This window comes from Pogoniulus pusillus, chromosome 21 (assembly GCF_015220805.1).
Source record: "Pogoniulus pusillus isolate bPogPus1 chromosome 21, bPogPus1.pri, whole genome shotgun sequence".
Taxonomy (NCBI): Eukaryota; Metazoa; Chordata; class Aves; order Piciformes; family Lybiidae; genus Pogoniulus; species Pogoniulus pusillus.
In genome coordinates this window covers 7,523,412-7,537,674 of record NC_087284.1, presented here as the reverse complement: position 1 = coordinate 7,537,674, position 14,263 = coordinate 7,523,412, and the positions used below count along the sequence as shown (strand labels likewise).

General features: G+C 44.6%; 1 protein-coding gene across 3 annotated transcripts in view; it reads right to left on the bottom strand.

Moving 5' to 3' along the window:
* The window catches only part of LOC135184771 (cadherin-6), a 115,772-nt gene extending 105,588 nt beyond the window's left edge, over positions 1-10,184 (bottom strand). The window contains exon 1 of one of the 3 annotated variants that reach the window (XM_064160829.1): positions 9,604-10,184. The gene's annotated coding sequence lies outside the window, so the exon portion shown is untranslated. The remainder of the gene's footprint in view (positions 1-9,603) is intronic. The other 2 variants (XM_064160828.1, XM_064160831.1) reach the window with 2 other exon arrangements.
* Positions 10,185-14,263: the final 4,079 nt, after the last annotated feature.

Here is a 14,263-nt window from a genome sequence, read left to right as displayed (position 1 = left end):
CTCAGTTTGGAAGGGACCTCCAACCCACCTGCAGTGAACATAGGCATCCTCAACTAGATCAGGTCACCCAGAACCCCATCAAGCCTCGCCTTTGAGTAATACATCCCATAAATAATGCTGGCATGAGTCCTGCACCATCACCAGTATGTACATCAAGCCTTCCATTATGCCACCTTTGAAGGAAGTGACGTGTCAGCTGGCTGACTATCTCCTCCTTCCACTCACCCCACTTCCAGAGCTGAAAAGTGCTGTCACTGCCACCACCTAGCACGTGGTAACCAAGCACACTAAGTTTGGGACTTAACTGAAGATCTCTGGTGGTTGGGACTACACCAGCCTGGTCCCATTGAAAGACTGACTGAAGCTGTGGTTGGTGGCAGCCATGTATTCTACATCCTTGCTGTTTCTAAGTTCAGCTTCCAGAAGTAAGTTTCCTAGCTGCCTCCTGGGGCTGCCATGCCACCCATTATCACGATGCTGCCCATGTCAGGATGCCAGCTGCTAACCTCCCACTGTCCCTGCCCCCCCAGCAGCACCACTGTTCCAGCAGGTCTGTCTGTCAGTGACCCACAGCCTCTGAGACGTAACAGATACTTGCTCAGGTCAGGGCTCGAAACAAAATCTGCACCTGAGACGCCTGCATCACACGAGGCATGGTTTAATGCCACTTTGACCAAACTCGAATATCTCTGTAGTAAACAGAAAATACTCTTAACCTGAAATGAGCCATTTCAAGAGGGCAAAATCTGTTTGTTCCTGAGCAAGGCCAGTATTTGTCTTCCCTTATCCAGGCTTCAAAATGGTGTTGCAACAGAGAATGAGGATGTGCAAGGTATTCTAACCTCCTAGATTTGCTTCAACCAGCTTCTGACCTCACATTTACCAGCCTGGTTGAAATTACAACCTGTTGCTGAGGAAAACTGTCATACCTTAAAGTAACTGTGATATCAAGTAGCTTCGAGATATCTGACAAGTGAATTACTGTAGGTTAATGAGAAGCCATTTCAGGAAACCTGCAAAAGACACTCAAACTTGTTACAATGTAAGAACACATTTCATTTAATAATATAAATTCTATACTGAGAAAGGAGGGAGCCTGATTTAGTGGTTTGGTTTTGCTTTGCTTTTCCAAGAGGAAGAGGAATCCTTTCTACAAATTACTTCTATTTCTGATGGGACACACTGTTCTGAAAAGCACTCAATTTCAAAGCTGCTTGAAATTAGATCATTGGTGTAAATATTAATAAATAAGATACACTGGGGCAACTTTTTTTCTTGGCTGCTTCTGCACCACTTCCTCTTCAGTGCAGATGACCTGAAGACACAGACACCAGAAAGAAGAATTGACTGTAGAGATGTAACACACAGCAACACTTGCACAAAAGGAAATGCTCCTGCTATGTTCCAGCAGACCCAGCCAGCAAGTGACAATTTCAGTCAAGTCCTTTGCATCCTTGCTGCAAATATCCCAGGTACTGATGAGAGCAGAATGACAGCAGAGAATCCATCTCCATGCTGTACAGACAAGCCAGGGCTGTATTGGTGAGGGGGCTTTGGTGGAAATGATGATCATTCCTCACATAGATTTTCTTTCCATCCCTGCTTTTCCTTGTCTACTATATGGGGAGACCAACTACACAAATTATTAGAGGTCATAGTTTGGTCACTAGAGAAATAATTGCAAGGTTGTAAACAGTTCATTACAGTGTCCTGACACCTTGATCCAGAAAGGCACTTCAGCATTCAGGCTTGTGGATTTCCATGCAGTTTATTGGTAAGTTTAAAAGTAAACTTCTTTGGGATCAGGTATGATAAGACAGAGATAGAGGAGAACACTGGTTTGTTTATAGCAGGAATATCTTGGTGATTATCAGTGGTGAGAAGTAAAATACCATAGCAGGGCATTCATATTATTTAGACTTAAATGGCATTGAGATGAAATGCAGAGGTTTATAAAACTGGTTGGCACAGCATGAATTGCTTAAAGGGATGTGGCTGCTGGACTTTAAAGTTGCTTCTGCATCTTTTTCCCTTTCAGTAGTGACAACTAAATTGAGCACCAATTTCAAAAAAAAGGAATTTACTCCCTGAAAGGAATTCTAACTCTATGTATTCCTGCTCTGTGATCTGCCAAGAGCACTCTTCACACTGTGAAAATGAGAAAATAGGCTTATTCTTGTAGTGGCTGTTCAGTTTGCGAGGCCAGCTCCAAAAGCATTAGGGGCATAGTAGGTGCACACAGTTCAGAACTTGGTACTATCTAATCCTGACATGTAAACTTGTGAATTTAAGGAGTGTTTTTTCTGAGTGTTTTGCTAATTTTTCCTCTCTTTATTTACACTGGGATCAATACCTATGCCAGGGGTATTGGTATATGCCATCTCCTTAGGATTTCACAATTCTCTGTTTATTTATACCGGGATCAATACTCATACCAGGGGTACTGGTGTACACCATGTCCTTATTCAAGTAACTTCCTTTTGACTCAGCTTCATATCTATGCACTAGGAATACTACTCCTTAGATGTTTACAGAGCAGGGATGCTTTGAAATGAATTCATACAGGCGTGGATGTGAACAAGAGACAGTGTGATATGACCTCTGGCTGCCCCAAACCACGGGCAGCAGCATGCAGAAAAGGCAGTCTTTTATGAGGCTTTTTTATCCCCTTCTCTCTCACAGGCATAAGTAGGTGGGAATGGACAAGGCAGGGAATGGTAAAGAAACTCTGTGGCCAGTCCAACTGGGCCAATGCAGAGAGGAAGGTCATCACCACCTTGCTTGGGGACAGCTCAGATTACTTTCTCCCAGGAATAAGACACTCAATCTTGTCACAGATGGCTCTGGAGCTACCCAGCCTCCCCCTTCCCCTCCACACAGAACATGGCTGAACAAACAAGCAAAAAACATTCAGAAAATTCATTGGGGAGAGTGTCAAAGTGGCTGCAAAGAGTCCTTGACAAAAATACCTGGCTTGCTTTTGGATGAAAAAAGAAATCCAAATCTTTCTTCCCTCCAAACATTCTTTGATCAACCCCAACAACTTGAGTGAGCAGCAGAGAAGCAGGAGGGTTGACTGCAAGCTGTACTTGCTCTAAGATCCTGGTTCAGCATCCTTGCTGCACTATGGCCTCCATCAGTGATCCTGGGCAAGTCACTCACCCCCACTGTAATTTGCTTTTCCCTGTTGTAGATCAAGGCCAGTTATACAGGCCAGTCTTGCAGGGGAGTGTGAGGTGAAGACATGATGTTCAGATATTGTGGAACAGCTTTTGAATGAAGGCTCCATGTTGATCAGGTATGCTCTGTCCTTCACCTGAAGTAAGATTTCCAAATGTCCAGAGCATCTCAGAATGATAGTGTTATTTTTTTGGAGGGCACTATAACCTGTTTTCTTTTCTTTTTGTCCGTGAAGATGCTTTTGTCAAACAAAGATTGCCAGATTAATGACTCCCTAAGGTTACAAAACACCAGGCTCTCAAAGAATCAATTCAGCAAAGAAACAGATTTCACCTGGATGCTGAAGGCAAAACTTAAAGCAACTCTGCTTTTAATTTTGTTAATGTATTGCGACTAGGTGGGGATGTTGGAGGAGAACAAATGGTTATCATTCTAAGCAAGAGAGCTTTTCCTTGGGCGAGATTAGGTAAAATTAGGATATTAGGAAAAACTTTTTTCACAGCAATAGTGGTCAGGCACTGGAATGGGCTGCCCAGGGAGGTGGTTGAGTCACCGTCCCTGGATGTGTTTAAAAGTTGTTTGGATGCGGTGCTTGGGGTTATGGTTTAGAGTGAACCTTGTAGAGTAGGGATATCAGTTGGACTTGGTGATCCTGAGGGCCTTTTCCAACTGGAATGTTTCTGTGATTCTGAGATGGTTAGCACAGAGGTTGTCCCCCATGCTGCATGGCATCAGTGCCCTGGTTGGGACCTACAGGCACCCATGGTTTTCCTACTACCTCACCACCACAGACCAGGTCTGGATGACTTTTAGAAGGCAGAGCTGAGTTAATGTCAAAGGCAAGTGTTTTCTTTGAGTTTGGTCTTACCCTTCACTCCAAAGCAGAGCTACATGCTAATGATCATGTTGATTAAGCAGCCTTTGTGTTTATAGATGCTATTAACTGACAATTGAAATGCAGCAGATAGGGAGTAGGTGGCGGTGCCTTACACTAGACAAGCACACACCTGCAGTACCTGGGGAAACTCAGATAGTGTTTAATTTCTCTGCTAATTTTCAATTCCTGCTGACCCTTCTCCTAGGCCCTTCTGCTCTGGCTCCACGATTAGGTGCAGAAGTGGGAATGCTGGAAAGATACACTAGCTATTATCTCACAGGCAGCTGTAAACATTGCAGCAAGATTGGAATTAGTTCAATTGAGAGGAGTTAAGATACCCAGGTAGTACAGGACCAATCTCATTCATGAAGTGCTCTCTCCTGTGCATTGTGGTGTGTCACTGGGGAAGAGCTATGGGGTTGAGATGAGTATTCGCATTACAAATCAAATCTAACAGTCACGTTCTGGCTACAATGAAGCACTTCCTGACTCTATAAATAGAGATGTATATCCTGACAAGAAGTGCTAATTAAACTACAAAATATTTGCCCACAATTCCAACCAGAATAATGCCATTATTGAACAGGTTACTTAAAATATATCAAAGTTGGCACTGTTCCTGAATGCGACCAGATGGAAATGTATAAGCTCTATTGTCTGTGCACTTGGCAAAGTGGAGACTATGGAGAGGGTGTCTTGTAGCTGGGTGTGAAGAAAGATAATGCAGTATTAGTGTAAATTTGGATGTCTCAGCAGAATGATGTCAAGAGCTCTGGCACTGTCACAGTTAAGCAGACACTTCTTTGCTTAAAGCCTCTTTTTTGGACATCCAACACCATAACTCATGAAGGACACCATGCCAGAAGTGTCTTCTCCATCCTTGCAAGACTCGCAGGCTGCAAGGAGTCCAGAAAGATGCAGTTTCCTTTCCTCATCAGCATTGCTCCTTGCTGCTGCTAAAAGGGTTGCAGCTGCCATTTCCTGACAACCTGTCTGCCCCCAGCCCTGCAGGAAAAAATCTCTTCTCTTTTGAAAGAAGAAAATACTCAAGGAATGGAGTATTTCTTTCTCTGAGAAACTGGATGTACTGGACTGTATCCAAGAAACTGGATGTACCAATGAGTAACATCAATGCATGCCACTCTATGAACAGTTCTGAGCTATAGTTATCTTTATTTCTTCTGTGAATGCTCCTGTTAACAAACACAAACATAAACATAAACACAAATATTCACAGTATCTGTATGAGTCTTTCATTGCCAAGTGCACAGCCAGGAAAATAAATAGTGGGAGACAATGCTGGCAACCAGCCCCACCTGGACTAAGTGGTCACCTGCTCACTGGTGCAAGGAAGGATAATGCTTCCTTAAATAAGGAAAGCTGCTGATGGGTTATCAGGAGGATTAGGACACACAACAGTGCCCTGCAGAAGCTTAGGAAACCGAGGTTGGATGGACTCCCAACAGATAATCAGGCAGTCATTGAAGAAGGATGAGAAAGAAGCTGTTAGGCTGAGATTTACAGCCAAAAAAACCTCTCAATGTGAAGCATTCCAACTAAAACTTTGAAAATGCTTTTATCCAGCACTTTCTCCACCTAGTTCCACTGCAGTGTCACTCACAGCACAGCCCAGAGAGGATGACTTTTTCTGCTGATACTTTGCATTAATTATGCATTCTTCAAAAGTGTTTTTGAAACTCTGACAAGGACTAATAATCTGCTCTGTACCTTTTGTTAAGCAGTAAGGACAGGTAACAGTTCAGTTTAATCACAGTAAACATTCCCTCTGCACCTCTCCATCCCATATGAAATAAGGTGAGATGTCATAACACCTCCCTCCTCACAGAGCCCTGTTTCTCTAACCCCCTTGGAAAGGTCTGCCACGACTGTGCAAGCAGCATGAGCAAATCAGCTGTTACTGGATTTTTATCTCGACCAGAACATATTTAAACTTGAGAACCGTGTTTGAACTGCAAGTTCAGCAGCACACAGAGCCAGACACTTTGTGTGGAGGATGGGGGAACACACTTTAAAGATTTATGCTGAAAAGATCCTGAATTTGGCCCCACATGACAGCCAGGATAATCCCAGCTATGTTTTAATAAACATAATAAGGCAAATGCCTTGTTTCTCTGAGTTGTGAAGAAGAAAACCCCTAATGGCACAAAGCCTTTGAAGAAAGCAGAACAGATACTGCAGCTAACTAGGTTTTCAAGGGGTTAATGAAGAAGTCTCCCTAACACCCAGCTTCCAAGGCACAACCCCTCCATGGCATTTCCCACATGCTTACGATAATCAAAAGATACTGAAAACCAATTCTACTTTGTTCTGGTATAATTGCAGCAGAGCCACTAGAGGAATTGCAACCATTACACAAGGCGAGGCGCCCTCACAGTGGGGCCTGCTGTTTTCAACGGATTCTACCCACTCATTTTTATAGATTTCAGCTATCTTTCATTTTAGTAATTAGCCACCATTTCCAAGGAGATCCATAAGCAATTTCCTGCCCATCTTGAGCCATGATGCTTCAGGATTGCACTAGCAAGTGAACATAGTTTAAAAGTTGTCAACAAAGAGGAGACAGCACATGAGAAAGTTCAGTCAAGCAAAAGGCTGAGAACATCATTTCATTTAACCACAGATAGGTGTCTGTGACCTCTAGATCTGCTTGACCACTACACGGTGTGCAGGCATCCACTGGAAAACCCGACAGCAGTTCCTTCCAAATTCCAAAATACTGCAGGCTTCTATTAATAAAGAGCAGATTGGTGCGCTGAAATCTTCAGTAAAAGCAGAAATGAGGTAGCAGACTGGAGGAGACAATGGACGGGAGGGAGGATCCTGCCCCAAGCAATCCAGTGTGCCTTTGAGCAGAGGGTTGCTCTCAGACAGAAGGTGCTCTGGCAGGATCTCAGCTGGCACATTCCTAACTTCTATCAGGCTTGCACTAGTTTTGAGATGTTCAGCAGGAAAGAGGGAAGAAAAAAACCCCAACATTTTTTAACATGTATGTTTTGCTTTCAAGGAAGTCTCTCAACTAAATATTATTGAAACAGCAGATGGCAAAATGCAAACTTTATGGAAAGGAGGGCTGCTTGGTGCAGCAGGTCACTGTTTGCATAGGAGAGCTCTGCAAGGGAGAGAGGAAGGGAAAGAGTCAGAAGTTAAGATGCGCATTTCTAGCTGAACAACTTGGGTTAGAAAATTATGACCACATCTATAAATGTCATCTTTGGAGAGCTGGCGTGAAGATAATGCAAGAGCTGTGAACTAGCATGAAATCTAAAATACTTAAAAGGACTAAAAGTCCCTACAGGGACCCCAGTTCCTTAAATGGCTGCAAAGGATAACTGCAGTGAACTACAACAGGACTGAATCAATGCCATTTACCCTGAAAAAAAAAAGGAAGTAATGTATCGCTGCCTCTGACTACGTTATTCTGAGAAGACTAGCTGCTTCCCCCCCTCCCTCCCCCAGCTCAAAAGTCAACTGCAAGCCACTAGAAAGAAATATGTCCAGAAAGATTATGGTGCAGCTGAAAGCCAGAAGCATGAGATTATATATTTACCGGTGCTGTGTCAGATAACATCTGAGAGAAGACGAAATCAGGATTCAGCCCTGCAGTTTTTGTTAGCGTGTTTGGGCTGTTTAAAGGAGCTATCCAGTTGTGTCACTGCAGTCAGGCCTTTACAACTGTATGTATCCACGATAAAGGAATCTACTTGATCTTGATCACAAGCCTCCAACTCCTACCCAAGTCTCTTGTGACATGCAAACTTACTGCCTTTACACGGGAATTGGAAAAGAAGAGTCTAGGGATGCATTACCCATAGCATAATACTGCAGAGCATTATATTGCATAGGAACAGATGTTAATCAATTTTATGGAATACTTTAAGTAATATGCAAGCACTTTTGCACAGAGCTGACTGCATAATAGATATTTCAGCCCAGCAAATACATGAGATAAGCCTTTATCTTGACTTGAGAGGGTTATGTCTCTTTTGATTAAAACTATAAAGGTCTGCACGTTTAAGCAATTATATTTCCTTGGAGTTATGCCATTTCCAGGGTGCTATTACGTATGGCCCTGTGACAAAAGGAAGTGGAAATAACCTTGCACTTGATTGTAGTGTTCACCTGGTGCATATGTTCATGCATACAGCTCATGAAGTACACATGTAGGATGGATGCACTGTCCTCACAGATGCCTAAACAGACAGGAACTGTACTTTCTGTTCCAGCTGCGATAGAAGTACAGTAAATCTGGAGAAAGGACTGACCTTACACTCTAATTTTTGCTACACAATCTTCCACGCAGTGCTAACAGAACTTTAAAGCCCCACGCCATATGCAGGTACAAGGGAAAAAGGTACCCCATCTTCTCAATTTGTATAAAAGTAGCAGCTGTGCCATCGTGCTGAGAGTAATTTTGGTCATTAGACTTCTTGATCCTTGAATGTCATCCGGAGTTACTAAGGTGACCATCCACTTGCACTTACAAAGTACTGCATTTAACTCTGTAAAATATGGATTTTATTGCAGCAGTGACAAGATTTCCACAGCCACTGACCTCCACTGCTGTTGCTTATCTCTTGACTCAACGTTTTGCATGAGAATACATCTCTAGTTTACATCCTGTGCATTGTGCTCTTTGTGTGCACATACAGGTGGTCCATGCATGTGAATACAGAGACAGTTCACTGTGACATACAAAGTATGCTACCGGCTCCTTAGGAATATTCGCAGAGAACCGAATTCCGCGCTTTTTTTCTGCAATTATCCAACTTCTCTCCTGTACAATGCCCGTACGCCTACCTCCTTTCCGCTACCACCTCCATCACTCCCCAACTCGTTCTTTCACCAAACAAGATTTAGCATTTGTGAATTCCTGTAACGTCCCCAGTTCTGCCCCCTCTGCCCCTATTTTCGCTGAGGGAGAGCCGTGGTTCAACTGTGCTCTACACTGAGCTCTGCACTTTGCCTCGGATTTCGCTCCCAGTACTAAGGGTTTTGCCCTGTATCCATTTCACAGCAAGTAGGCAGTGTCAAGAAACCGAGCCAGATTTTTATTAGTGTTATTTGATAGTTATTCATCAGGCTTCTCCTTCTGTTACTATTCACTGCCAAACACACGGCTGTCCTCCCGCTCTCACCACCTCCCCTCGACCCAAGTGTCTTGCTGGCGATAACATTTCCCAGGAAAACGCCGCATCCCTTCGCCTGCCTTAAAAATGACAGCAAACGTGGTCGCCCCCCACGCCCCTGAGGCAGCGGGCACGCCGCGGAGCCCGGCGGAGCCAGCCCAGCGCGGCAGCGGGTGCAGAGCCCTCGGCAAGGCACCTGCCAACTTTGCAAAATAAGTGCTTCTCTCCCCCCCCTTCCCCGCCCCCCCATCCCACCCCACCCCCCTAACCCCCCCGAATTAGCATTCCCAATAAGCACGGCAAAAAGAAGAAGAAAAAAAACCCCGGGGGGGGGGGGGGGGAGGGGAGGATAAGAGCTGAAACTTGCTCCTGCAGAAGTGCAAAGCCGCATCTCCTTACCCGCAAGCAGAGATGCAGGGGCCGAGCCTCGGCCGGGTCGGCGGCAGCGCAGCTCTCCTGCCCCTTCTCGCCGCCGCTCAGCCTCCCCGCCTCTCACTGGGGCTGCCGCTCGGCCAGCAGCACTTTTTAACTCCAGCATGCAGGCAGCCCAAGCCGAGGGGGCTCTCTAGCTGATTGGTTTCCATTCAGTGCTCCTGATTAATAAAAAAAAAAAAAGGGGGGGGAGCGCCAAACTCCTCCCTCCCCGCTCGCCTCCCCGGCAGGCGCGCAGGCAGTGCCGCACGCCCGCACACCGCTGGCACACTCACACGCACCCGCGCACACTGCCTCACACGCTCACACTCGCACACGCAGCGCTCCTGCCCCCGGCGCTGCGGATGCCGGAGCTGCCGCACTGGGGCCGGGGAGGCGCGGAGCGGGCGCGGAGAGGGCTCCTCCGGGCGGGCAGGGATTTGCAAGTGAATGCGGTAGGAGGGCAGAGGGGGAGGGCTGTGGTACGGCGTCCCCCCTTCCCCCCCGAGTGCCGCTCCGTGCTTGAGGTGGAGAGCAGCCAGCTTCTTCTTAATCGCTCGGCAAGTGATAGTCAAAGGAGAATAAAACCGAGGGGGGACAGAAAGAGGAGGAGGCTGCGCCTCCCGTGAACTGTGTGTGTGTGCGATGCGGCTTCTCAGCCTCGGAGCCGATTTGAAGTCTTTCGCTTGACAGCAGAGATGCTCACCTGGTCTTTTTTCACACTTCCCAGGAACTTCCTGGACTTGATGAATCAAGAATGTCGGTGAATTATTAATGGGGATGACTCTTTGTGGGGGTGATCACATGTAGCGATTCCTACGTGAATGGGAAGCAGCAGAGGAGGGCCTTACAAGGTGCCTGTCTTTGCTTGGGCCCCCTTTTCCCAGCGGGCTCCCCGTTTGGGAGGTTGTGACTAATCTTGATGCAGAACGGACTGAAATCAGGGCTTTTGCCGTGGAGCCTCTTTGCACACATGCATGTTGTACAGCCCCTCCCCCAGCTTAGGTGTTCTAATCGAAATATTAAATGACAAGATGGAAATTGCCTGACACTTTATTATTTACCTGACAGGACTCCACTTGCAATTCAAGCTGCTGTCCCCTTATGATTCATGGAAAATGTTGCAAGAAGTGAAGCTTTCTGCCATTCGCCTTTCCATCTCCACAGTGAGAAGTTTGACCTTTATGATGTTATTTTTTTCCCCTGCTAGTCAATCTAAAGTCATCTTTCTTTTTTTTTTCCCCTCCTTTCCCTCTCCCTTTCCTCCTAACCCACTTCTCACAATTTGTGCTTGCTGTATGTTGTAACGATGGGTCAGTGCTGGCTCTAAGCCACTTTTGTGTTCTCCTGTTTCTGGACCAGTTCAAGTCTTTTTAGTATAATTCAAATAGTCTCAGTACTAGAAGTTCAGGTAGCAATGTAGCTGCTTGTGCTGCAATTTCTACAGTGCTGCGGCACCATCTCCACAGCATTGGTGTTATCCCTGAAACTGGTACTGGGCTTCTTAAGGAAGCCTTCATGCTGTTCCCTGCAGTCACTGTGTTGCAGGAGTCCTCCTTCAGCACAAGATTTGGCTCCTAAGGACTCTGTGTCATAGCTGCAAAAGCCAAAGCAATGTAAAGAGGCTGGATTCTGCGTTCCATATATTTGTGAACTCTGCTTAAGCAAATCACCCAGAAAAGCCACTTAGGTAGGACTGACATTATCTGGACACTTTAGTCTTTCCACACAGCTGAGTTTTTCCAGCCTGCAGATCGTTCTGATTGCTCTTCTTTGAACTTCCTCAAGTTCTCTCTTTTTTTTTGGCAATGACAGGTCAGGATCTCAGTGAGCTTTTGCAGAGTATTCCCATGAGAGCCTTCTGGACAGTCTATCTCGGGTTTTATGACAGACCACATTTGAAGGTTTTCTTTTTGCCTGCCATATTGCATTGTCAATGTCTGATTCACTGCCCACTCTGACCCTGAGGTCTCCTTGGGCGTTAGTCATTGCTGGATGTGTCTCATTGTAGTTAGCTTTAATAAGGCTGTTTTTTGTTGGATTTTTTTTCTTCATTATTTCCTCAGACAGGGACAGGGTTATTTATGTCCAAGATGGACATTTGTATTTTTGTCAAAAAGAAGGACTTAGTACAGGAACTGTTTTGTTCTGCCAGAGCATGAGATTTTTATCTTCTCATTAATTATATGAATTTGTGGTTGACAATTTTAAGTCCATAGATGTGTGAAGAAAACTTTTTTTTTTTTTAATTTTTGATGGACCTTGTCAAGATAGTTCTCTTGCTTCTCAACTCTCCTCTGTTGACAGCTATAATGATGTTAGACTAGATGAGGTCACTAGCCCATGAAGTGCCCTGTACCTGACTCATTAGCTGAGTGAAAGGCTCAGCTAGAATTGTGAAAATTAATCAAGACCAGCATTGGTTGAAATCAGCTTTCCTGTCATGAGAATTTAAGAAGATCCAAAGAAGGACTGAATGTTTATGTGTTTAGCTAAGACTAGAAAGGAGATAAAACTTTTTAAGTTTTTCAGCTCTTGAAGTAATCTAATATTTGGAAATCCACATGAATACTCCATGTAGAACATAGGTCTCGCACCTCACTTGTCTGTTGCGCTTTTCTGAAGCAGGTATTCCTGTCCATGTACAGCCACAGCACTGAATCAGCCAGAACAAAGATCCAAAGTGGCAACTGCCGCCTCCCTGGTCTCTGTGGAATGCCCAGACACTGCAGACTGTGACAGAAATGTCCATGAATCTCAGTCACCGTTACAAAACCAGAATACATCATGAGCTAGAAATAGGTGGTGGCTTTCTCTGAGCTGTTCAGGAGAAATCCTGTTTGCAGACAATGGAAGATGCCTGTATGGGATTTAAGGGCTGTGAAGAAAAATCACAATGCTGATGAAAAGCCACCTGTGCTTCACTACAATCTGCAGTATCTATGAAACAGTCTGAAGGTCTCACTTTGTAACTCCTCACATCAGTCAGGCACTTCAGTTTTCCCAGCCCTGCTTGTTTTCCAGAAATGTGAAGAAACATTATTCTGAATTTATAAAGAGGAAACTTTGGTTTAAGAGAATTTCTCTTTGTTCTTTCCTGCCTTTTTGTTTGTTTATTTGTTTTCAGTGGTAGGGGGCCAGGGAAGGGGACCATGAAGAAGTAGAAAACATTAAAAAAAGATTATGACTACATTTTGCATCACTGCAGCAGAAGGAGAGGGGGGAAATAATATTGAACCTAGCAGGCAACCATTTGATGCCAACATTTTTGGGGTAGAATAAATTATTGACTTGGTGTCACATCATTACAAATCTATGCATGGTCACTCCCCACATCTTTCAAAATCCAACTCTTCTGGCCTTCTGGGATAATGAATTCCACAGGTGAACTGCATAGAGCATAAATGTGTCTTTGTTTCTTTGTTTGCTTTGTATTTACAGCTTTTTAATGTCAGTGTCAGGTTTATATTAAATATCGAGAAAATAATGAGCTCCTGCATAGTTTCAACTGCACTTTTAATTTATCCTTGCTAATAGAATGTTTGTTTTAATTTATTGTTGCTTTCCCAAGATGGACTGCCATGTCTTCTAAGTCTCTAAACCAAATCCTTTAGATCTATGCGATGCAATCAAGAATTATCCAGGCAATTCTCATAGCTGAAACTTGACTCCTTTTGTTTTCCTAGTCCTAGTCTGTTTCAAATACAGCAGAAACAGGTTAGCTCCAACCAGTTTCCCAGCTTCTCCAATCCATACCCCTGGTCTGCTGGATCACTGAAGGAGTGATGGTTTACCAGATAGACTCCGGTGACTGCATGCAGTATTGCATATTTCTTTCCCTCCTCTGAACTGGTTTGGTTTTTGTTGATGTCTCCTTTTCACTGGAGAAAGAGAAATCTGAATTTCTTATTCTAATTAGGGTTTGCTAAATATTTTCACCCCATCTAGAAGTGATGAAGAAAAGCTGGTGCTGGCTTGATTGACTGTGTCCTAAGCCACATGAGGAACTTCTCTATTTCTGCCTATTCAATGTGTATGTAAGGTGAAAGAGATCATAGAATCATAGAATGGTTTAGGTTGCAAGGGACCTGAAAGATCATCTAGTTCCAACACCCCCACCACAGGCAGGGACACCTCCCACTAGAACAGGTTGCTCAAGACCTTATGCAACCCAGCCTTGAACACCTCCAGAGAGGGAGCATCCACAATCTCCTTGGGCAACCTGTGCCAATGTTTCACCACTCTCACTGGAAAGAACAATTCTTAACATCCAGTTGAAATCTCCCCTCTGCCAGATTAAACCCATTACTCCTCATCCTGTCATTACAAGAGTGTAAATGGTCCCTCCTCAGCCCTCCTGTAGGCCCCCTTCAGATACTGGAAGGGTACTACAAGGTCTCCTCGAATTCCCACTGCAAGGTCTGAAAGAACAAAGAAGCAATTTTGCATCAGAGCTTGCTGATTTTGTGGAAACATTATGAAACCTGCCTGGTTCTTCTTAGCTTACTGCCTGAACCTCTCAGCTGCCTCCCAGGTAGGGAACCTGAAACTGCAAATTTCTGCAGTTTCATGGGTTCTTGAGTGTCTGCTTTTCCCCATTTGAGTGGTGAAAGTCAGGACATGAAGGTAATTACAAAATACTTTTGAT